At 39.4% G+C, this 26847-nt stretch overlaps 1 protein-coding gene across 2 annotated transcripts in view; it reads left to right on the forward strand.

The window, feature by feature from the left end:
- Positions 1-26847, forward strand: part of ARHGAP24 (Rho GTPase activating protein 24) — a 422476-nt gene that overhangs the window by 252939 nt on the left and 142690 nt on the right. The gene's annotated exons all lie outside the window — the stretch shown is intronic.

The following is a 26847-nucleotide window of genomic DNA, read 5'->3' on the forward strand; positions in this document are numbered from 1 at the left end:
ACTTGCTTAATATATTCTAACTGGCGAAATAAGCAAATTCTACCCAGTTCCTCTGTTGCTGAAAAACAGGGACCAGGATTCATTTCATATTTATTTATTTATTTATCTGAAAGTCATATAGAGAAAACATTGGAGTTGCTGGGGGAAGTGGGCCCCTCTACTCTTTACTACCCAAAGAACCGTAAAATACTGGACCAGGCCAATGCCAGGACGACCACAGGTTGTCTCTGTGGTTACAGGAGTACACACACTCGAACTACCCTATGCTGATTTCCCAGGCCTTTAGCAGGGAGCTGGATTGAAATCGGAGCAACAGGATTCATGTCGGCATCAGTCTGGAGTGCCAGCATCATAAATGGCAGTTTTGCCTGTTAGCCTAGTCCTGACACAATTTTAAACACACAAAACTTAAGTTTAGAAAGTAATTCCATTTTTTTATTGAAAATAAAAAGAATTTGTAAAAGGATAATGGGATTTTTTAAACATTTATGAAAATAAAAGATTTTAGTAGTAGAATTTATTCGTGACTTTTTAAAAACAGGAAATTAACTGGGAAAGTCGCCACAACTCAGTTATAATCCAAACCCCTTCGCTGCCCCAACCTTCAATGGCAAAAGGTGATTTACTGTCACGTTATCCTCATCCTTTTTTCCAAGCAGATGAGAGTTCGAGATCAGGAAGTGGGGACTGCTGTTAACTCTTGACTTTATAATGACCTTTGTTCCTTGTGTGGCAATTCAGATTTGACCTGAGACCAGGAGAGTCTGGCAATTTCTCCCCCACATCCTTGTCCAAAGACCTTACTTTTCCTGACACCAAAAGGCCACACAACTTATTACAAAATTTACTTCTTGTAGGTTCCAATAAATTACAAGCAATGCTCTGTGTGCTAGGGTTTTAGTCATTTTTTTTAAATTTTAAAATGTTAGTGATTTAACTTTAGTGCTGGAATATATCTAGAATACTTCTATTGGGTCTCATCTTTTCACATGGGAAGTTATAAATGAGCAACAATTATTTAATACTCAAATCAAAACAACTCAAATATCTCACTTTTTAAGCAGAGAATCTGAAATAAGGGTATTTATTTACACATTATCTTCCTACCTGGAGTGTATCCTTTCAAAACTTTCCAGATTTTTTATTTTGCTTTTTAAATTGAACTGTATTAAATAAGAGAGATATATTTATGTTAATGCAGCATAGTAGGAAAGCAAACAAGCAACCTCTGAGACTGGCATTGTGGTATAAACCTGCAGCCTGCAATGCTAACATCCCATACAGTTAGAGTCAATGACCTAATTACTTCCAATCCAGCTTCCCGCCAATAACCTGAGAAAGGCAGGGCGTTGCCCCAGTGCTAGAGCCCTTGCTATTCACGTGGGGTTCCTGGAAAAAAGCTCCAGGCCTCGAGCTTTGGCCTGGCTTAGCCCCAGCATTTTGGGGACATCTTTGGAGTGATTCAACAGACAGATCTCTCTCCCACTCTCTGTAGTCTTTCAACTAAATAGATCTTTTTAAAAAATCAACTCCTCATAGTAATAATAAAATTACAAAATCAAAACAAAAATAATTTGTGGTGCTTCTTGGCTTAAGGATATAGCTTGTATATATCTTTCATTAAATCTGCATTTATACAGTTATTCATCCTCACCTGAGGAAATCTCTGAATCAATGTGCATTAACTCTATGATGCTTACTTAATGATATGAATTCATCATCAGAGAGTGATCAGTGTCGATTCCTTGGAAGGAAGACTGTGCCCTAGAAGTGATGACAACGTGAAACCTGTTCCCTACCGTATAATCTTGGATTAGAGCTGTGAAGTTTACTGCAGTAGGCATATAAACAATATGCTTATCTATGTCTATGTCATATAAATGTGTAATTTAGAGAAAAGTCCAGCTCGTAACTATGTCATTTCTATATGACTGAGAGTTTTCAATTTGTGTTAATAGAATTTAATTATCACCTGTTTTAAGTTTCTATTAGCCTTCCTATTGAATTTCTAGATCTTAGTTGTATCAGAACATTTGTAATTCTAACTAATCAGCCCTACTTAACATGGCCCAAAAAAATGTAATTTACACTTTCATAAAATTGTGAAGTCTGAGGAGAAGGGAAAAGTGCAGCCTTCAGGTGCGGCATGCCTATCTGATCCTGATGAAAAGAAAGAAATCACATGCTCCTCTGATCAGGGATGGTTTCAAAGAAGAATTAGTGTCAAAGGTATGGCCAGGAAGAAGAAAAAAGAATTCTAAGAGATTTAGGAATTCCAGTTACAGGGAGCCACCCGATCTCGTGTGGGATGGAGTCCATACCATAGACTGAGATCCAGACTTCGCTGTGGAAGGTCTGTCTTAGACTCCAAGGAGGGCTCACAGAGGCATCACAGTGCTATGCCCATAGAATTTTCTGGAAAATTTCCCTGGGAATTTACCATTAAAGAGTCCTCTTGGGTGCCATTAACATTCTTGGGGGGCGGGGGGGTATCTCATTAAAGGCCCTCTGCTACAAACTGCTTTAGGGAAAGAGAAGAGGACAGCCACTGAATGCTCTGGGCACTTCGTACTGAGGGTACTTGATGCTGAAAAAGCGCTGTGTGCTGCAGGTACTGGGAATTGAGGCAGCCCCGTGTATCCTGGAGAACCACGGTTCTGGACAAGAAGCCTGTGCCATGGGAACCAGCACAGCCAGTACACAATCCCCAGGAAGCAAATGCCTTTGTCTTCCGCAATGTCTCTCTAGCACCCTCTACTGACAATTTCATATAGTGCCAGCAGGCCATGGATAAATTTTCCAAGGGACCAAACCACTTTAACAGAGCGGACAAAAAGAGATTCATTGACAGTCAAGGGGCTGGATTCAAAAAGTTGCAGGATGTTAGCAGCATTTTCTTCTTCTCCATTTTCCATATGCTTCCCCTGGGTAGCGGCTTCATTCTAGGAGGGTTGCCACCATACGTGGTACAAGACAGTCAGCAGCAAAAGGCAAGTTTTCATCATAGCCACAGTTAACAGAAATCCCAGAATTGGATCTTGTTGACTCTGATTAGTGTGGTTTGTGCCGCGTGTCATTTGCAAATCACTCATCGTGGCTTAGGGATGTGATGGTTTTGGAAACCTCTTTTGCTTATATGCTTGCTCACCCAAATGCTAGTACAAGTCTAAAGCAGCCAGGAGAAGAGGGTGGGGAGCCAAAATGGGGAGCACCAGAAAAATCCAAATTCAGGGAAGCTACAAAATCAATCATCTTCAAAACTGTCAGTCATGGAAGGTTAGGGAAGACGAGAGAAGACTAAAAGGATACAAAAGCCCATTGAAACGTGGGATCTTGCATTGTATCCTGAAATATAAAAGGTTTAAAAAATATTAGCAAAAGCTTAATCATTTCTGTGATATAGTGGATAATCTTATGGCAAGATTGATGCCTTATTTTTTAATAAACTGGTGTCAAGGTCAAATGATGGCCAGTGTAATTATTTATTTGATTTTTTATGATACCGTTTCATAGGCTTAGGGATTCCCCATGCCTTCTTCTCCAGACCCGTCCCCACATTTATTTTCTTTATATTATTACAGTACCATAGTCCTTCAAGAAAGTCGTGGTCCATCATTCAGCTGTTTAAGTGTATTCTGACATCTAAGCATAGACAATGGCAGAAATTTCAGCATCTTATTGTCAAGATATATTTGATAGTTTCATTCATATTTGATAATATTGATAATATTTGATAATTTGATTAATAGTCCATATTTGATTCAGGAGTAGATACTTTGTCATAGCAAAGTGAGGTGTTCAGTTTAACACTTGCGAAACTTGAGTGATGAATACACTAGGACTTTTGTTAGGAGACCTTTACAGCTCTTCTATGCACTCGAAAGCACCTCAAATTTTTAAAAGCTCACAAGGGAAAAGCCTGCCATGCTATTGTGGCATTGACTCAGACCTGAGAGTCACTGTACTGGTAACTAATGACAAATTCTCCCTAGCTATTTCTTCTACAAGAGAAATGAATTGCTCAGGTGAAACTCAGCTGAATAAAATTGAACCCGAAAGGCAAAATAATCACTGACTCAAACTGTTGCAGGCAAGGTAACGGAGAGGAAGAAGAACAAAGAAGCAGAGAGGAGGAAGAGGAGAAGAAAGTGGAGGGCAGGAGCACCGCGACCGCATCTGAAAAAAGTTATTTTGGATGATAAACTTTAATTTGTTAAAGAGCAGGGAAGGGCTGGAATAGTGATTGCTGCTTAGCAAATAAAACAGGCTACAATGAAGCAATGCTTGTAACCACATGGTGCCCTCAGCAGCAAAGACAGGGAATACTGTTTTCATGTTTGCCTTGTGAGTCAAGAATATTCTAGCACAAGCTGATAATTTCCTAAGTATTCACAGAGTAAATACATACAATTTGCTGGATATTTACAGCTGAAATTCTCAGTAAGAAAAGACAATTCATGTTAGCGATTTGCTTAAAACATGCTTGTTTTTTTTGTTAAATGCATAAATAAAAGAACTTTCAAAGGACACAAAGCTCTAATAGAGAAACAGTAAGCACCTTAACTGCGCACGACAGGTGATTTCCTGTTAGTCTTTGCTGTTATTTTAAGTTAACAATGATTTCATAGGTTTTAACCTTTTTTTTCTTTAACTTTTTTTTTCTTTTTTCTGTTGTTATTCAAGTGTAGAAGTTTTAAAGTGCACTTAAAAATAACTAATTGGGTGATAAATTTTCTTAGCCTAAACTCTACCCTCTCGTAGCATAACTTTCTACTTATGTCCTCTTGATGTGTAGAAGACCTGTTCCCCAAACTTTTAATGTTGAATAATTAGGAAATACAAAAATTAAAATAATAAGTAACTAGATCTGAAAGTGTTCTAATTTGTAAGAAAGAAAAGCCTTAGGAAAATCACCAAGTCAAGCTGAAATTAATTAACTAATTAATTAATTTGATGACACAGTTTCATAGGCTCTGGGATTCCCCCAAGCCCTCCCCCCATATTGATTTCCTCCATATTGTTACAGTAAGTGCAGCTCATAACCAGTCATCATTCCATCACTGTCAGCTGAAATTATCCTAGCATTATATAACTTATCACTAACATTGCAATGTGAAATAAAGGTTACGTTAAAAAAAAAAAAAAGATTTATGGGCCCGGCGGCGTGGCCTAGCAGCTAAAGTCCTTGCCTTGAACGCGCCAGGATCCCATGTGGGCGCCAGTTCTAACCCCGGCTGCCCCACTTCCCATCCAGCTCCCTGCCTGTGGCCTGGGAAAGCAGTCAAGGACGGCCCAAAACCTTGGGATCCTGCACCCGTGTGGGAGACCTGCAAGAGGTTCCTGGTTCCTGGCTTTGGATCGGCGCAGCACTGGCCGTCGCACTCACTTGGGGAGTGAAGATCTTCCATCATCGGATGAAAGATCTTCCTCTCTGTCTCTCCTCCTCTCTGTATATCTGACTTTGTAATAAAAATAAATAAATCTTTTAAAAAAAGATTTATTTATTTTTATTGGAAAGGCAGATTTGATTTACAGAGCCAAGAGACAAAGATCTTCCATCAACTGGTTCACTCTCCAAATAGCCACAAAAGCTGGAGCAGAGCTAATCCAAAGCCAGGAGCTTCTTTCAAGTCCCCTACGTATGTGCAGGGTCTCAAGGCTTTGAGCCGTCCTCTACTGCTTTCCTAGGCCATAAGCCGGGTGCTGGATGGGAAGTGGAGCAGCCAGGACATGAACTAATACCCATATGGAATCCTGGCCTTTGCAAGGTAAAGATTTAGTCATTTAGCCATTGTGCTGCTCCCTAAAGGTTACTTCTAAAAACGTGACAGAGTTGCCCTGCCATGAGAATTTTGTTTCCAAGTAAAAAGGGAAGTATGTTACCATATCTTCTCTTGAGCATATGAATGGCTAAAATATGAGTAAGATTCATAAAATAGGAGTCAGCTAAGGGAATCTTCTGCAGTGCTACATGTTTATGTACCTTAGAAAGCATTTGAAAGTTACAGTTTTTCCCTGGAGATCAGACCAGGTACAGAAAGAAGCTACACATTCCAATCATTGCTTGGGTTCTCCTGGTGGAAATGAGGCAGCAGTCTCAGACAGGCGTTCTTACCGTCTGCAATGCTAGACAGACCTGGTAAACCGGTCATTCGGGTATCCCTGCAATGTCAGGTCGATTTCGATTCATTCAAGAGAATGAATCACCTACAAGAACAGAATTCTGATATTACTTTTACTTTGGGTAGGTTGTTCTCATCAGTGAAGTTTATATTTTTTTCTCCATGGAATTAAGGTATATGACACTTAAAAGATGTCTTGGTGAGCCTAGAATCTAAAAAATGAGGTGCAGCAAGTGTTGAATAATGAAACATAGCTGTTTCTCACCAGGAATGGATCTGTGCTAGATTAAAGTAAATGGCATTCATTAGCTAAGATTCTTTCCTCGGCCATCTTTGTATGAGAATTGTTAATACTGGCTACTTGGTTTCCAAATGTGGCCATTTACACCAATACCTAACCAAATTTGCAAACCTCTTTAAAACAATTCTAAAGGATGCGTGAGAATCAATTAAGACAACATTTATAATTGGATGCCCTCGGAGGCCGAGTACTCTGAGGTCACCCACCCCCAACCGGAGCTTCCACTGGGGATGGAAGAAGTCCAAACACTACCGTGCAGAAACCAACGTCATCGGAAAGATAACCAGAAGCCCTGAGAGGTCCGCAGAAACAGAAGAACAATAAACGTCCTTCGGGACCAGGGAGGAGAGCTTTCTCTGGTCCGAGCCTGGCTCCACCTCTGGACCCCCACCCTCCCTTGCAATGACCATCAGGATCGCTCCGAAAACCCCTCATAGCAAACAAACAATCATACAAACTAAAAAAACCTAAAATAAATAGACAAACAACAAAAAGTAGAGCTTGGAATCTGACAGGAAAGAGCTGGCATGGATTGGCTCATGCCTCGCTAGGTGGGACACAAAGATTAGTCACTCTTCACCATGGTGTTGGGGACTTTCCTGCACACCCCCCCAAAAAAAATGTTCTGCACCTTAATTGTTGACAAATGTCTTGTTAGAGTTGCAAGCCAGTCTAGATTATCCTAAAATCTGCCAAGATCAGCAAAATTATACTTCAACAAACAAATGGCTAAATACTAAAATGAAATAGACACGAGACAGCTGAATGGTACCTTATAGCCATTTTAAGGTATATAGCAGCCGATCCTGTGTACAAACTAAAATTGAAATGTCAATGAGCAAATCATAGGTTGTGGTTAAGAACTTGTTTTTTTTGTTTTTTGTTTTTTGTTTTTTGTTTTTAACATACTGGTTACGCAAAACCATGTCAATTCCATAATGTTACAAATTGCTGTTAATGTTATATTGGGACTCTTAATTGACTGGGATGATATTCTACCAGCTCTAACTTCGGACCAGAAATGGTCTCCCCAAGAAACTGTTCAACCCATCTGGACAATAAGTAGCTGGACTCTATGCTTGGTATATGTTTGCAAGGAAAGAATCTTGATTGAATTTGAACTGTCATACTGCATCAAGGTGGAGGAATCCACCAGGGGGGAGGGTTGGGGGGATTCCCAGAGCCTATGAAACTGTCACATAATGCATAATAATTAATAAAAAAATAATTTAAAAAAAGACAACATTTATGTATATATGTCATCTGTTAAATGATTACCTCTCCGTTTAACACTTATTTCTGTCTAAAACTAGAAAGGTATTTGAATGAAGGACTATTGTGGTGTTCATCTGCACTTAACTGTGCCAACAGCCGCAGGAGATGGCATTGAGAGTCTAACATAAGAGCTGAGCAAACAAATCCAGAGGAAGAATTGACTTTTAAATGGTGAGACAGAACAGCAGCTTCTTAATTTAGGGGGAATTACTATCCAGTTTAAAAAATAATTTGCAAGGTAAGTGAGGATGATTTTGGGACACAGTGCATTGGCCTTGGAATGGAATGATGAAAGGGTCTATGTTTTAGTTAGGTGGACTTGATCTGCATTTCTCAACTTCAGCAAAGGGAGAAGTCGCTCCACACCCGTGAAATTTTTTTTTTACATTTTCAAAACAATAAGATTGTTTTAACAATTGACAGATTGGTGATAGATTGAGGTATATAAAATGAGAAACAATGCAAGTTCAACCTGCCTCGTTATTCTTAGCATTGCATAATACCAAGGTAATACACATGACGCTGGCCTTTGTGCTGGAATGGGACCTGAGCATGTTTACTCTGCTATTATTATAGTCACCTTTGTCTGTGGTTAAGATCACATTGTATTGCAGTTTTCTTTATTAATTTAAAGATTTAATTATTTTTATTAGAAAGGTAGATATATATATATATATATATATATATATATATATATATATATAGAGAGAGAGAGAGAGAGAGAGAGAGAGAGAGAGAGAGAGAAGGAGACACTGAAACAAAGATCTTCCCCAAGTGGCCTCAACAGCCACAACTGAGCCGATCAGAAGCCAGAAGTCAGGAGCTTCCTCTGGGTCTCCAAAGCAGGTTCAGGGTCCAAAGGCTTTGGGCCGTTCTCAACTGCTTTCCCAGGCCACAGGTTAGGGAGCTGCATGGGAAGTGGGGCAGCCCGGATTAGAACCGGCACCCATACGGGATCCTGGAGCAAGCAAGGTGCAGACTTTAGCCACTAGGCTATCACAATGGGACCCTACATGTTTCTTAGTATGAGGAAATAGGATTGCACTTTATTTGCTGAGATAGAAATTTCCAGGTTCTCTCTCGCCATTGTTGGGGTCAAGAAAGGAAAGGCAAAACATTGTATGCATGTTACAACCTGAGAATAAGATTTATGTCTTTGCAGTAATGTTCATTTTTCTCTTCTTTAACTGCCCTGTCTCATGCATTATTTTGCTTGCCTCAATCCTTTTTTAAATTTCTTGTTTCTAATATTTAAAGCCTAATAAACAGCATGTCATATATTAACAGATATCCAAGAGACGTCAATTGATTTTTAAGAAGATGATGTATCGGTAATGGGTTCATATTTCCTAACACATTTCATTTTATTGCAGTGAAAGCTTTCTGTTCTGACACTTCCTTGGGTTTCCCTCTTGCTGGCTTGTCCACAGCATTCAGATTGCCAAAGAACACAGAACATTCATGGGAACACAAACTCTCACTACAATGTTTAGCTCAAGGAACATGGAGCTTTGGAGGTTGGTTAAAAGGAAACTGACCTTGGTGAATTTCATGTAGATGAAGGGCTTCTCACCATTTTCCCTTTGATTTCTGATTGTAATAGGTTGCTGTCTTATTTGCAGACAAAATCAGAACAAGGCTGTTAGATAAAAGTTCGTTGGAGCTGCAAGTTTATGGCAAGCATGAATATAAACTGATGAGGGAGCCTGTGGTGAGACTTTCAGGGAGAGTCTCATAAAAAATACACCTTGATACTTTTGCATTGAAACTGTTGGCTGGAATGCTGTCCTTACTAATCATTTGTTGCAAACAACGATTGTGACTGAGGATCTAGCTGCTCTTGCTTCGTGGTGCCACTTCCACCCTTCTCCCACCCACCCCTACTCCAGCTGAAACTGTAAAGGTCAAGGTGGGTTGTAGGTCTTGTACAAGTCTGCCTGGATGAATACAGAACAGTCCTGTGGCACACCGTGAGCTTCATCATCCAGCTGCTTTGATAGATTGACCGACATCTGTTCCAGAGTCAATTTCACCACACAAATCTACCATTAAAAACTGTCAGGACGTTAATTAACTGAATATACCAAGGTATGAAACTGATAAAACGGCACCATCTGGAATAGGAAGTTGTAAAATTGGCTGCTCCATAGTGTTGACCGGGGGATTATATTAAAATGTGTCTTGATCACAAATGATTCCCCTGCTGTCAGAGTTCTTTGTTAGCAGCAAAAAGCTTTATGACTTGAAATACTTTGCTCAGGTATACCACAGCATTAAAATGTAAATTTCTCTGGTTTCAGGTTTCTTCTTTTAGCCTTTTTGTTAATGTCCCATTAGTGCTAGTTAACTTTTCCAACTCCGAAATAATTATTTTGGTCAATTTAGAGCTTCAGGAAGAGCTCAGTCAGACCCCAGCAGTAGCCAAGCCCTCCAGAGCTGGGCTGAATGATCCTGTTTGGAAATTTAACATCAAGGCAAAGTGAGTCTCCCTAGGAAAATTTCCCTGTGCACATAACTGTAGGATTTTAGATGCAATTTCAGGTTCCCTGTGCCATTAGAAAGTCATTCACACGTGGATCCCAGACTAACTCTGTAGTCCAGACAGTCTCATTTGTGTCTAGTACATGCAGTGTTGTATCAGGTTTAATTTGGGAACTCAGCAGGGGGATGTTGCTATAAAAACTCCTGTAACTTAATAAAACAAGTATAAAAAAACATAAGAAATAACATTCTTTCACCAGCTACCTCATTAAATTATTTTCATATATTCACTATGGTAATTCCTAGTTCAATTCCTTTTCTAGCATGAGAATATCAAAATAATATAGTTATTAATAAATTAAGAGAAATTTCATGACCAAGCCAAAATATATAGCTTTTGCTATATATGATGTTTTTCTCACTCCTAATTAAATTTATCTTAATATGAATAAAGCCTGGCTGTTTCTCAGGTGGCAAGAAAAATATACTTACGGGGTATGATTCTTAACCTAACAATAAATCTTATTACACCATTACTGAATAAAAGCATTTGCTTTTTCAACTAAGTCAAAGGCACTTTATGTCAGGAAGTGTTTTTCAGCTAATACTGGTGTCTAATAGTTAGAGATCATTGGTGTCCATAAAATTGTGTTCTTATAAGCCTGTGACTTTTGACCCCAGTTGTGATCAAGTGCCAGAACTAACTTATTTTTCTAGTCTGCTTAAGCCCTGAAGTTCATCTTAACACAATGCTAAATAAAAAATTAAATCTTACATATTACCATCCCTTCTTGTCTCATCTTTTCCAACCTTTTGAATTGGAATTGTTTGAATAGGTATTTGGCACAGCAGTTAAAACCTTACTTGGGATGCTTGTTTCCTGTATTCAAGTCCCAACTTGCATTATAATTCCAGTCTCTTGTTGATGTGCACCCTGAAAGGCAGCAGGTGACAGCTGAAGTATTTGGGTCTCTGCGACCTACATGGGAGATTGAGTTTGGTGGTCCTGGTTTGGACTTGCCCCAGTTGTAGCCTTTGTGGGCTTGGAGGATAAACCAGTAGATGCAAAATATTCATTCTATCTATCTATCTATCTATCTATCTATCTATCTATCTATCTCTCCCTCCCTCCCTCTCGTTTTTCTATGTCAAATAGAATAAAAAATAGTAAGTGTAATATGGTCTTTATCCAGGACCAGGGCACTTAATACCCACTAATGGGTGGTTTGGCTAGTTCGATAGCAGCATCCCTAGGGGCTTTGAGGTGTTATCCATCCTTCAAGACCCCAGGGCCTAGGGCTGGCCCATGGACTAAACAACCATTCCCCTCCAGGATTTGTGTTCGCCCTGGAACACTTCAGTGCCACTGTGTTTTGCGTCTATGGAGCTCCCCTACTTTCCCAGTCAGGGACAATGTGATTCCCTATCTTGACGTCAGCGTCTTTAGTCTCTTCCCACTAAGCATGTCTCTATCACTAACCCCAATGCCCTTTCTAAAACAGTTTTCCCCACCACAAGCCTTTAAAACGCAGTGTTGACATGCCTTTCTTGGAGTGGGAGAATTTTTCCTTAATAACTTGTCTGAATACATATGTTTATTTACTTCTGACAGTTTTACATCATTGTTTGTTTCTTCTTGCATTGAAAGAGACCAGATGTTCCAACATTCCTGTTCTACTTTTCTTCTAATTTCAAAAATATGGTTGTTATTTCATTGTGAACCTCTGTGTAAGCATCAGTATAAAGGAAGAATCTCAGTGTGAAGTGCTAGGATCACAAATGGGCATCTTCCAACTTTGCTATTCCATCTTCATGTCTCGACACTAGACACTTCTCTACTTTGAGCAACTCTGCTTTGGGAGATTACCACCTTCCTTTCAGCTGCTCTAACCAAGCTGCCACTTTCACCTTTCTTGGTTCCAAAGGAATCCTTCAGTCTTTTACATCTAGTTTTCCCCAGGGCTCCTTCCCTCTTGCCTCAAGCCAAAGTCTTCAGATAAGAAAGGCTGATGCTATCAGCTGGCACAATTCCTTAGCTCCAGGGAGCTTCTAGCTGAGTTTTACTTTCCAGACATCCCTAGGTGTTATCTCCCTTCAGTATCCGCTTCCCTCAGCCTCTTCATAATACTGTGTTCCTAAAAAGCCACCAGCAATCTAAAAATCAGCACAGTCATAATTACCTGCTTGAATCATGAAAGAATGATTCAGAAGGAATTGTGGCATTAAAACAACAAAAAATGTTTTCTTGATGAGAGAAGTTGAGTAATTTTTCAAATTACTCTATGAACAGAAACCAAGCTCTTCTTTACATTATGAACAAGAGACTGTGCCATTTTAGAGGTCATAGAAGGTCCTGGCAGAAACATTCACACAACTCCTCTCACCTTTCCTGAGAGTTGAAATAAACAGTTGGCTGTAAGCCTTCAGTAGGAAATCATTACCCATACTCCATAAATGAGTTTGGTAAACAAAGAGAGATACTAACTGCAGGGTCAACTGATTTAGGACAGAAGCATGTTCTGTTAATACAGACCAGGTCAAAGACAGCTTCTCTAATAGTAACTATAAATATTTATGAATACATATCTCATCACTTTGTCAACATTACTAACATTTTGGGAATTTCCATGCTAGCTACTCAAAGGGCTTTAAATTTAAAAGCAAGCAAACTCTTCCATTTGAATAGAATTGAGAGGAAAACTGGCATTGTATACAATAAGAAATATCCAACTCCTTCGTATGTGAGGATGTTGAATACAGTAAATGAATCATTCATGTATTTAATCAAATAAATAGTCTGAGTAAGACAAAGAGACATTTTATTCCACTTAAGACATGCATTGTCCTTTCCAAAATATTATAACGCAACTGAACGTACTTATGCAAATCAAAGTCCATAGGGCATTCTTTAGCACCTATTCCTTTTCAGGTGTAAAATCTACTTCAGGTATTGTAGTGCTTAGTTTGAACATTTTCATTGTCTCATGGTGCGCTGAACATTGTGTTCAGCCAACTTTTTAAATATTTTTTTTATTCGCAAGGCAAAGTAACACAGAAAGGAGAGACAGAGAGACAGAGATCTTCCATTTGCTGGTTCACTTCCCAAATTGTAATCGAAGTCTGAGCGGGACTGGTCCAAAGCCAAGAAGCAGGAGCCTCTTCTTGGTCTCCCATGTCAGCACAGACGCCCAAGCACTTGCACCATCTTCTGCTGTCTTCCCAGGCCATTAGCAGGGAGCTGGATGAGAAGTAGAACAGCTGGGATTTATGAGACGCTGGTGCCATAGTCAGGGGACTAACATGCTGTACTGCCATTCCAGCTACAAGCTAACTATAAGATAAAGGAAGCTGAGTCAAGTGGTCAGGACGGGGGTAGGGGGTGGCAGGCAGGTGTGGATGGGCTCTCAAGTCCATAGGAGTGATGAGTGATGAGGAGTGATGAAAACTAAGTGGGCACAGGGATATGAGTTAGGGAGCAGATGCAAAAGACAAATTGTAAGGAAACTTAATTAAGGATGTTCTCTTTCTGTTGCTTTTCTAGTTTCTATCGCTATCATGAATGCCCCGGAATATATTTGACAGCACGTTATCTTTGAGTGCAGTCCTGGTTCATTACCTGACTTACTTGTATTTTGGGAGCAAGTCAGTTGAACTTCATGACACTATTTCCTCATCTGTAACATTATGTTATCAAATTTTGAATTAAACTGAGAGCCTACCTTTTAAGATCATTGAGAGGATAACAAAAATATTTTTAAGGTTGTTGGAACATTACCAATGCTCAATAAGTGATAGGCACAACTAAGACTTCCTTTTGAAAAAAATCAGCTTTACTTTTCATATTCATGTATCAACAAGTTTGTTAAACACCATTTTCTCCATCTTTCATTTGCAGCTCAGAATAGCTATATGCCTTTGAAAAAATGCCCTTAACCTTTATGTGATTTCATTGTTTCACGTATGAGGTAGCAGGGATATTAACCTGACTAATGGCAGAGCACTTCAGGACCCTGTTGCTAATAGCATGCAATCATTTTGTTCTCCATCACCACAGAAATAAGTGACAGGCACAGGCAGTAGCATGCTTCAGAACACAGCATAGCTCAGGCCTGAGAAGCCCACATACTGCGCCAAACCACCTGATATGTTGGGTGCAGTTCCTCCTGAATGACCTTCAGTGGCACAGCTCTGTGTTGTGCCTCGGTTTCTTCTTTTTTTTCCTATCATTCACAGCATTTACTTTCCTGGTAGTAGTACAGAGAAAATATTTTGTCTTGAAATGTCTCTTGCTTCTTTTGTTTTAATGGGTCTGTATTTTCCAGAAGCAATAAATACTTTTAATGAAAATATTAAATTACTTTACCACAATCTAGCTAAATATCAATGCTTTACTCATTCACCTCAAGCAAATATATGATTCTGCAGAGATTTGTCTTTTATTTATAGAGCTATAAAAGTATTAGAACACACATTCACCTGAAATGTGTAGTATTGCCACAAACGAGTAAATATGTTGTAAAAGCTATTAACACAAAAAAGAGGGTATGAAGACAGCAAGTTCAATGATCAAAACACCCTTAGAATGTCCTTGGTAGCTTTAGTTTCCATGAGTGAATGTGAAGGTTCACACTGTGTGGTTGCTCTGTCATATTTTCATATTCTTTAAAGATTCAGAAGGCTGTTCTTCCATTGTTAACAGTGCACTACAGTTACTAAGAAAATGCATCATTCAATAAGTATTTTTTTAAAAGATTTATTCATTTTATTACAGCCTGATATAAACAGAGAGGAGGAGAGACAGAGAGGAAGATCTTCCGTCCGATGATTCACTCCCCAAGGGAGTCGCAACGGGCCGATGCGCGCCGATCCGAAGCCAGGAACCTCTTCCGGGTCTCCAACGCGGGTGTAGGGTCCCAATGCATTGGGCCATGCTCAACTGCTTTCCCAGGCCACAAGCAGGGAGCTGGATGGGAAGTGGAGCTGCCGGGATTAGAACCGTGCCCATATGGGATCCCGGGGCTTTCAAGGCGAGGACTTTAGCCGCTAGGCCATGCCCCCGGGCCCTCAATAAGTATTTTAAGCTTAAAAATACGAGCGGAATTTGAATTTCAAGGCTACTGTCACCTAATGTGACGATTCTGTGATTTTTTTATGTGTTCCTTGGCAAGTTTATTAGCTATTAAAATTGGCAGCATTTGTAACTATATCTAGAGTTGTTACTGGTATGAGTCAAAAGGGTTTGTCTCAAGATACTAGACTGTAAATACTACAAAATATTGAATGCAAATTTTGAAAGTATTTACATATCAAAACTGCTCTCTTCTCAAATGTTTGCTCTGATGCCCAGTGTCTGAAAGGTATGGGTTCACCCAAGAACTTGTAATCTAGCTGCTGAAGAATTTGGTTGGACTTCACGTCCTAGTCCAAGGGAATGAGATGCCCAGTCCATGCTGGCATTTATATACATGTTACTTAATCGTCATGATAGAATTTCTTGGTACTTTCTGATAAATTCATTTTTCTGGTGTGATTACTTAAATGTTTGCCTTTTTATCCCACTGATAAAGTATCATCAACAGAGGTAGATGCTTGGCATACTCATTGAAATGCTTCTCAGTATGCCAGCATTTCATGTAAAATGTGTGTTTGGTTCCTCAGCTACTTCCAATCCCAGCTTCCTGCTAAAGCACACCCAAAAGCAGGCAATGACCCAAATACTTAGGGCCCTACTCTCTGCAAAGGAGATCCTGTCAGGGACTTGGGCTATGTAAGCCTGGTTCAGATCCAACTATTGCAAGCATTTACAGAGTAAACCAACAGATGAAAAATCTCTGTGTCTTTGTCTTTACATTTCAAATAAACCAAATATTATAAAAATATGCTTTTAGAATGAGCGCACATGGGGCCTAGCACAATAGCATAATCGGCTAATTCCTGCCTAACAAACACTGTGATTCCATATGGGAGCTGGTTCATATCCCGGCTGCTGCACTTCCCATTCAGCTCCCTGTTTGTGGCCTGGGAAAGCAGAGGAGAAAGAGAAGAAAGAGAAGAAAGAGAAGAAAGAGAAGAAAGAGAAGAAAGAGAAGAAAGAGAAGAAAGAGAAGAAAGAGAAGAAAGAAAGAAAGAAAGAAAGAAAGAAAGAAAGAAAGAAAGAAAGAAAGAAAAGCAAGCTTTGGGTCCCTGCACTCAAGTGGGAGACTGGGAAGATGCTCTTGGCTTCTGGCTTCAAATTGGCTCAGCTCCAGCCGTTGTGGCCATTTGGGGAATGAACCAGTCGACAGATCTTTCTCTCTGTCTCTCCTTCACTCTGTAAATCTGCCTTTCCAATAAAAATGAGTAAATTTTTAAAAAATAAATAAAACAAGCACACATGGAATATTGTGATTATAAAACTGAAATTCCAATTAAGAACAACCATTCACATGTTAGAGAAAAGTTTTCATCTCTTGTTATTATGTGAGTAAGCTCACACTTATCAACAGGACCATAAAAATATATATGCAAACTTTATTTCACTATTATTTAGACATACACATATTAATCTCTTGTGTGGAATTTATATGTATAGATCTGATAATGCAATTCATATTGTCTACCTTTATAAAAATACGTTTTCTAATATAAATCCATTAGTTTGTAAATAGCTAAGAATTTGTTACTTTATCAAAACATAATTTTCATGATCTCTTCATAACATTTTGTATAATAATGACTAATTATTGTAAATATGCTAATTATAAGATAAATTTCAGGTATAGGTTTGTGATATTTTCAAAGTGATATTTGGATTTAAGATTATTTTCTGCCATCCAGTCATTTCCAAAGAAAGATATTATTTCACATTATTTCTAAGCTATCAATAAATTTAACACAACATTTGGTATTCTAAACTGTTCTTTTTCCCTAGAGAAAATATATCTTCTCCTGCTGCAAGGAAACTGCTCTCCGGTACAACAGTAAAACGCAGATCCTCCAGGTTGTCAGTAAGGGGAGGGTCTCCCATGGTTAACCATAGCTCCATTCTCTTTCCCTGACTGCCTTGAAAGTTTTCTTTCATTTAGCAACTACTTTTCTATTAGCTGCTTGCTATCTTCATTATCGTAATGACTTCACAGGGCCTCTGGCTTTCTTGACTTACCTGTTCAGGCTTCCTCATTATTGCTGATAGGACACATGATCCAAGGCTGTGTTCTTACAAAAGACCCAGGGAAGACAAAAGGTAACAATACACAACTAAATCATCTGGCTATGAAATACCCCTTGCTTTCCAGGGTGTACTGCTTTGATTACACCAAACCCCCTACTCTGTCTAGTGGGATTGGTGCCACCCAGAACCTGTCACTCAAGAAGGCTTCTGAAACTCCCGTGTTTCTGAAAGCTTAGACTCAAGTCTGAGAACAGCTTTTTCCTGGGCTGTTTGAGAGCCTTCTTTATGAAGGAAGCACTTCATGGCAGGAGGAAATAAGAGCATTATTTACCCTTTCCAGGAGACACTGTAACTGAAGACCATAATGGAATAATGTAATGACCTCAGGACACATCGGTATACCCAGGATTGTCATGGGAGGAAGGCACAGGGGCAAGAAGGCAATGGTTCACTTGCATTTCTCCATAAACTGCCTTGATTTGAACAAAGGGAACAACGGAACCATCACCAGGGAGTTACAACTACTGTGTCTAAGTAGGAATTTGGAAACAAAACTTTAGAGTAAAACATAACTGCAACAAAAGAGCCTTCTGGTGTTTTCTAAGTCTGACTCAAATGTGCCATATCAGTGTGACTTTTGGCAGGGAACTAGTTTTCTGAGCGTGTCAGAGTCCACAGCCATTAAATTCCCACATTCCTCTCCAGGTTTGTAAGTTCTTCAAAATGAAAGATTCCAAAAGAATTGTTTTGGTTGATAGGGATCAATCATACCTCTTATTTTGCTGCTATTATTAATTCTTTTCTTTGCTTGTATGACTTTTACATTCCACACATAAATGGGATCACACACTGTCATTTTGTGCTGGATTCATTTAACCATTGTCATTCATGTGGTCACAGAGTATGTGAGTATGTGGATGTCTGTGCAGGTGTGTATACACCACATTTTCTTTAGCCATTCATTCACTGAAAGACACTTAGGTTGACACCATTCCTTGGCTGTTATGAATCATAATGTAAGGAAAATGGAAATGCAGATATCTTGTCAAGATAATGAATTCATTTCCTTTAAATATGCACCCAGAAGTGAGATTCCTAGATCACACTGTAGTTTGATTTCTAATTTTCTGAGACATCTTCATACCAATTTCTACAATGACTGTACCGATTTACTTCCTAACCAACAGTACATAAGCATTTCCTTTTTTAAAAAGATTTATTTATTTTATTACAAAGTCAGATATACAGAGAGGAGGAGAGACAGAGAGGAAGATCTTCCGTCCGATGATTCACTACCCAAGTGAGCCGCAATGGCCGTTGCTATGCCGATCCGAAGCCAGGAACCTGGAACCTCTTTTGGGTCTCCAACGCGGGAGCAGGGTCCCAAGGCCTTGGGCTGTCCTCAACTGCTTTCCCAGGTCACAAGCAGGGAGCTGGATGGGAAGTGGAGCTGCCGGGATTAGAACCGGTGCCCATATGGGATCCCGGGGCATTCAAGGCGAGGACTTTAGCTGCTAGGCCACACCACCGGGCCCATAAGCATTTCCTTTTACCCATTTCCTTGGGTATAAGGTTGTACTTTATTTTGGTTTTGATCTGTGTTTTTCTGATAGTTAGAGATATTGATCATTTTTCACATAGCTGTTGGGCACTGACATATCTTTATTGAGTTGTCTATTCAGAGCTTCTGTATGTTTTAAATCTAGGGATTTTTGTTTTGTTTTGTTTTCTTCCTACTGAATCATTTGGGTTGTCTACATAGTTTGGATGTTAACTCTTTATCAAATGTATGATAAACAGTGTCTCTTTTCTGTGGGTTGTCTCAGCAACCTGAAGGATTTTCTTCTTTCATATATATAGAATCTTTATAGTTTAATGTAATCCAAATTGTCTGTATTTGGTTGCCTGTGTTTGAGGTAGTGTAAAAAAAAAATCACTGCTAAACCATTACCATGACACTTTCCCACTGTGTTTTCCTCTAATAACTTTACAACTGCTAGTAATATATTTAAGCATTGAATGTTCCTTGAGTTGATTTTTTATATGTACTGTGAGATATGGGTCCAGTTTCATTAATCTGCATGTAGCTATCCTATGTTTTGTATCCAGCATGGCCTGAAATGAGGAGATGTTGGATTCAAATTAGAAATTTGAATCCATAAAATACTGGAGAAACTATTTAATTGCTTATTTCATAAAGAACACAATAAATATGTTAGCTTTCTTATATAGTGCACATCTGATACTAGTACTAAAATCAAGTATAAACAATGCAGTGAGGATAATCCTTTCAATGCAAAGATGCCTACTGAGATATTCAGTAGAAAATGTTGGCTTTTATCCCCAGATTCTGGGACCTCTCGCAGTTGGCTATTGTTTGACTTGTAATTGGCAACCGATCACCTGAACTTTTCAAGTCCTAATTTTTATCTCTTTTTAGGTTTGATCTAAGAAAATGTTGTAACACTAGTCACCCAGTGGGTGATGACTGATACTGTGAGAATGATGCAGCATTTCCTTAAGATGCATTTTCCTTATTTGTAGCATGAACATTTCACTGCAGCCTTTTCCATTTTTAATGTCTTTTTCATCTGAAAATGACATTAGGGAAATTAGGGCTTGGGCAGGGATTTAGAAAGGGTAAAAGGAAATCCCAGAGCCTATGGAATTGTAACATGGAATGATAAAATAAATACATAAATAATTTTAAGAAGCAATAAACAAGGCACCATCACATAGGTTCTTATGTATCTTTTAGCCCAATTTTAGACCATGTGAATGAGGAAGGAAATGTTCAACATCAAAGCAGGAAATGATTGGCTTGATCATGAAATATGTCTCAACTAGATGTTAGCTGGTCCATTTTGTTCATCCTTCTACTCCTAGCACAAGAGAACTTCAAAAAATTCATGGACCGGGGCTGGATCCTGTGGTGCCCACATACCAGCTGGGTACCAGTTCTTGTCCCAGCTGCTCCACTTCCAATCTGGCTCCCTGCTTTTATGGCCTGGATAAGCAATGATGGATGGGCCAAATTGTTGGGACCTTGCACATCCAAATGGGAGACCTGGAAGAGGCTCCTGATTCCTGACTTTAGCTTAGCTCAGTTCTAGACATTAGGGGATGGAAGACCTTTTCACTCTATCTCTCTTTCACTGTGTAAGTATGCTTTTCAAATAAAAATAAATACATTATTAAAAAAAACATGGTCAAATAGAATTAAAAGATAGGTTTATTTTGATGCAGAAAATTGTTTTTGAAGTCTATGCATAAGACTTTATGTATGCTTTTTTTTCATTTTGAAGATCTCATATGCAGGATTTGAATTATTTTCTCCAAAGTAAAACTAATGTCTTAATTCCACTTTCCATGAACTTTCGAAGTCCCCTCATATTATGGATCACAGCATTGAAAGCTTCTATCAGAAAGTGATACCTCATGTAGGGTCACATGCCATTTCCTAAGGGAGAAACAGTCCCACTTTCAATTTTCCTCCCTGCATTACTCCTCTCCCTCACCAGTGAGTTCAATCTTTTGTTTTCTTCTCTACAGCCAATGAACAGCAATTGTTGATTGCCTGTTGTGGGGAGAGATGTTCGTGATCTCCACTACCACCTGCTCATTCCTAGTTTTCCCATCTTTTGCAAGATGTCCCAACAGCCCTCTTTGTGACAGATTGCGTTCATGGTACACTCTTTTCTTTTCATGGGAGATGTCATGGGATGTATGGAAGGCAGTAGTTTCCAGAAGACAGATTTTGAGAACTACTGTTCACGCAGATTGAAAAGCTGCACAGCAATGCTTGTGGACTCAGTGTCACACACCATTCCTTTCTCATTTGCTTTTTTTTTTTTTAAAGATTTATTCATTTTATTACAGCCAGATATACACAGAGGAGGAGAGACAGAGGAAGATCTTCCATCCGATGATTCACTACCCAAGTGAGCCTCAACGGGCCGGTGCACGCCGATCCGAAGCCAGGAACCTGGAACCTCTTCCAGGTCTCCCACGTGGGTGCAGGGTCCCAATGCATTGAGCCGTCCTCGACTGCTTTCCCAGGCCACAAGCAGGGAGCTGGATGGGAAGTGGAGCTGCCAGGATTAGAACCGGTGCCCATATGGGATCCCGGGGCATTCAAGGCGAGGACTTTAGCCGCTAGGCCACGCTGCCGGGCCCTCTCATTTGCTTTTTAAAATATTCTTCTGGATATAAAAGAACAAATTTCATGTACTTCATGTATGTAGTTCTAAGACCGTAATGATACTTTCCACTTGCTCTCCCTCATACATTCTCACCCTCCTTCTTCCTTTTCTTATTTTGCTTTTAACCCTCATAATATGGTTTCAGTTTTTATGTGGATATGAGCTAGTGATCACATGCCTTCATGTTGTGTTGTTACTTAGACTTGCCTGGCATATAAAGCCATAGAGGTTAATGTAAAATCAATGTCATGCCAGATTTAATCCAACTTTAGTGCATATCACCATATCATCACAACTTCTTTTTTATTATAATTTTTAGTCACGATTTCTTAGATTCTCAGCTTACATATCATTTCTACATCCACTATCTGCTTGAAATCACTAACTTTGATTATTCTGAAACATAAAATGTGAATAATTTTAAACATGCCTATTACAGCAAGTTATTGACGAGTGACAACATGGAAACGATGACTTTTATCTTCCATTATTAACTTTTAATGAATGTTTCATGTCATTAAAATTAGTTTGTAACCTTTAAGGGACCCAAGCATAAATTTATCAGATAACTACTGTGAGTTCTTTAGAAACGTGACATATATATATCTTGGTAAATAATTAGGAAGTGTAGTTGGCATTTAGAACCTATCATGTATAAATGAATGTGGCATTTATAGGAACATCAGCATCTAATCATGTCTAGGTATTTCATTAGGAAAATGTTAGCTTTTGTTTGTTTGTTTTAAAGGTGTATTTATTTATTTATTTATTTATTCATTTTGAAAATCAGAATGACTGAGAAAGTTGGAGAAACCTGGAGAGATAAAACATCCATCCACTGGCTTACTTGCCACATGTTCCTAACAGCCAGGACTGGGCCAGACCAAAGCCATGAGCCAGGAACTCTCTCCGGTTCTCCCTCCTGGATGGCAGGGACCCTAGTACTTACACCATACCCTGTGCTTTCCTACGCTCATGAACAGGTTGCTGGTTCTGAAGAGAAGCAGCTAAGACTTGAACCAGCAATCAAATATGAAATGCAGGTGTCACAGTGTTGATTTAATTCACTGTGATGGGAACCCAGTCCTGACTTCTTGTTTAAAGAGCAAATTAGAGCCCTTTGAAAAACAGGCTTTTGTCAGCCAATGAACCTTTTCCTCCATTTAATCATGTTAGAAAATTTTATTTTCATTTGCAAAGAAAATAGATGGCTATGAGTGAACTATTGAAAGTTAAAGTGTTTTATTCATGATAATTTAGTCTTGCTTTACTTCCAGTCCCTCAAATGTTATTTCAACCAGTAAACTAACCAACCAATAGCAGGTGGATGGATTTTCGGCTTAGTTCAAATATACTGACTGGACTGAAGACTCTAGTGCCCCAAACTCCAGCTTCTGAGAAATGCATACATGTGGGAGCCAAGTGGGTCACTCAATCAACAGGCAGATGCTCCTTTGTTTGTTTGTAACCCGAGTTCTCTACCAGCTGGCTCCTGGTCATGTTAGAAAGACATATGGAAGCCGAACAAAATTGCAAGTTGGACTCAGGTCACATCAGCAGTGTGATTCCCATGCTAAGGGCCCTATTCAGCCTTCAACAAATTTATTTTACCACTACAAAAATCATCTCTCTGAAATATATGGTAAAGCACAGGAAAAGTTTAGAAGGAAATATATATATTTTTTCTAGGCCTTATGTATACTGTAAGTTCGCCTTTCCACTTTTAGAAATAGAACTTACTCTAAGACTGTGATTATGTATTCATAAATGTAGGTCATGCTGTTTACATTTGTAATATATTTTTTCTCTATATATGTTTGAGTTTACAAACACACCCTCTTCTTATTTCCCATGTCTCTGATATATATTCCAAAAATCAAGTCCACATGCTCCGGAACTCACCACTCATTTATTTCAGATGTTTCTACATTCTTACATATCGATTATAAAAGCCAGATAACATTGAACCCACTCTTTTCTAATATGCTTTCCTCAATGTTGGGTAATAATACAAGGATCCGTAAAGACTTAGCAGTATTCAAATTTCCACCAGGATTATATCATGGCGCAGGGATGTGTATGAGGTTATTTAGAATTTAGGACCATTGATTGTGATGATTTTGAAGGTTCCATCATCAAGGATTACCTGCAGTCCATGTGGCCCAACTTCCTGAACCAGGTTAAACACTATTTGAGTGGAATAGAACAGCAGCCAAACCTCTAGTCACCCCACTGCCAGGTGCCTGCTGGGAACCTCGGACTTCATGTCTTAAGTAGGCAAGGGGCCAATTAGACTATAAGGCTGCAGTTTTTGCAAAGATTTCAGATATATCCAAAGGTCATGATTGCATGTTTTTAAAAGATTTGTTTATTTTTATTGGAAAGTCAGATATTCAGAGAGGAGAACAGACAAAGAAGAAGATCCTCCATCTGATGAATCACTCCCACAAAGGCCAGAGCTGAGCTGATCTGAAGCCAGGAGCCTGGAACCTCCTCCAGGTCTCCCACATGGGTGTAGGGTTCCAAGGCTTTGGGCCATCCTCAACTGCTTTCCCAGGCTACAAGCAGGGAGCTGAATGGGAAGTGGTGCTGTTGGGATTAGAACCAGCACCTATATGGGATCCCAGCGTGTGCAAGATGAAAACTTTAACTGCTAGGCTACTGCACCGGTCCCATACTTACACATTTTAAAATAACTGTATGTATCCACAGATGTCTTACTCTGAGGACACAAGAGAGAATCTCAAGTATTTCTCTTCTTCGCATTCCTAAATGTTTCTCTTCTAATAGCCCATGACTGCTACTGCATTAGGCACATTTTCAGTCAAACCAGGCCAGTGATACTTCTCACTCTAGACTAGGGAAGGCATGAAGAGACACATCAATTGCATCATGCAGTAAAATAAAACCAGAGTATGTTTAAGAACAAAATTAATTATGACTGCTTAAAAAGTATTCCATCTGAACAAAAAAATGCTCTCCAACTTATGATGGTTTTCCACTTTACAGTAGTGTTGATGTGACATGCATTCAGTGGAAATTATACTTCACAATGTGGATTTGGAGCTTTTCCAAAAGATGTGGGCCAGCGACACATGGCAAGATCCTCTGTGGCTATGCCAGGCAGCAGAAGCAGCTGTGGCTACCATTGGTCCTGTTATCATGAGGCAAAACAACCGATGCTCTCCAGACTACTGTGTTGATGTTTTGTGTGTGTAGATATTCAAATTATATGAGACCTTCAGTACTATATAAAGTCTTTGTTATAGGTCTTTTTGCTCTACTGTAGGCTCAATAAATGAGTGGCAAATGTTTAAATTAGGCCATGTGACACTAATATATTAAATGTACCACAGTCATTTCTGATTTATTGACATTTTCATCTTATGACAGGTTTATTGGGATGTTGTCCCACGCTGTTTAGGGACACCTGTGTGTGCCACATTTCCTACAATATGTGAAGAGGTTTCACACAGATTGTCTTTACACATCTACATAAAATGATTGAAGCACTAAAAACATATGCATTTCAGATTGCTTTCAATTTTTGCTTAAATAGATCTCATTATTTCAACAGTATTTGCTCTCCAGGGAAAACAGACACTATTAAATGGAGTTCTTTCTTAGACACAAGATAAAACAAAATGAGAGAGAGTGACCAGGGAAAATGGTGTAGAACAATGTTCTTTAGTTTACATCCTGCACTTTCAAAAGCCCAGTTCACCCCTAAGTGGAAAGATGATAAGTTTCAGAACAAGCCTTCAACAATATCTGTGTGAAGTTAAGATACTGTCCGCAGAAAACACCAGGAAGGGGCTACCATTGTTCAAGGTGGAAAGGGCCTGTTATAATACAAAACCATTGCATTTACGCTTTCAAATCTTGGCCTATAATTCTGAATGAGTTTTTCTTCATACTTAGAATTATTTATTTTAAGTTTGCTATTTATTTGAAAGATAGAGTCAGAGAGAGAAGGAGAGTCAGAGAGATAGACAGAAAAGATCTGTTTGTCCATTCTCTAAATGGCCACGATAGCCAGGGCTGGAGTTAGGGGTATACAACCAGCAGCCAGGAACTCCAGCTAGGTCTCTCACATAAATGCCAGGACCCAAGATCATAGGCCATCTTTCTGCTGCTTTCCGAGGAATATTGGTGGGGAGATGGTTGGAAGTGGAATAGCCAAGACATTGAAAATGTCATCATAGATGGCTTAATCCACTGCACCACAATGCTAGCTCCTCTTGTTCACACTCTTAAACTTCAAAGGGTGATTCTTTTCAGTATCTGCTTCTTGCAAAGAGGATCTCACAATCCAGTGGTAAGGGATAATTGAAGTTTCTGGGATAAAGAAAGGGAGAGAGGGAGCAATGTGCTCCCTTTATGGAACTGTTTCATGATATGGTTCCACAGCACAGGGATTTCCCCTTCCACCCTACCTGCCCCACTGAGCAATGTGCTCCTCTTGAACAATTACATCACAGGACTATTACAAGGATTGGGTGAGGTAAGATTCTACAGTTCCCAACACTGTGTGTCTCTGAAGGCAGGTGGCAGCTTTTTTTTTTTCCTCTTTGCCACCTGTTTGCCTCCCATTCCCTGTCCAGAATAACTTAACCTGTAGATAATTGCCTACGTGATTTTAGGGGTATTAGCACAAGTGCTGAAAGTCCATTGAATTAACTTAGCTGTGACCTTGGCATTCCATTCTCAACCTTTCCCCTTCATTAACTCTCTGCTCCAACTCAGTCAAACTGGAGTACACTAGGACTCTAGGCAAACTTTGAAGCTAGCCATGTGCATGATCATTTTCTATCAGAGTTTCCACAACTCTCACTGTGCCTCAAAGGCTAGACTGAACACGTGTTGCCCACAATGAATTGATTGGTGGCTGCCCTCAAGACAGGGCACCGGGAAGACAGTGGTTCAATAAAACCTGAGACTTTACATTTGAAACAAGCACTCTCCAATGAAGCCCAGCAAGCTCTCCTTGGAAACACGAAAAGTAATTCTCCAGTCCCAGGACTAACAAGGGCTGTTGGTGGAGCCGGGGAAGGGGCAGTATGTTTTACGGATGTTTCAAAGCAATTCATCCTACTTATTGTTCTGTTGTAGCCTCACTCCGCTACAGGAATGAACCAAAGATGACATCCTCAATAAATCCATTTTATAGATTAAAATCCAGATTCCTAGGAGGTGAAATAAGCTGTTAATAGTGGTAACTGGAGATGGAGGGGGAATCTACAGGGAGAGAATAATTTCTTGATGCCTACCACACACAAAAAAATAAATGTTTATAATGTACTCACAAGCTTATAC

This window comes from Ochotona princeps, chromosome 7, assembly GCF_030435755.1.
Source record: "Ochotona princeps isolate mOchPri1 chromosome 7, mOchPri1.hap1, whole genome shotgun sequence".
In the NCBI taxonomy this organism is placed as follows: domain Eukaryota; kingdom Metazoa; phylum Chordata; class Mammalia; order Lagomorpha; family Ochotonidae; genus Ochotona; species Ochotona princeps.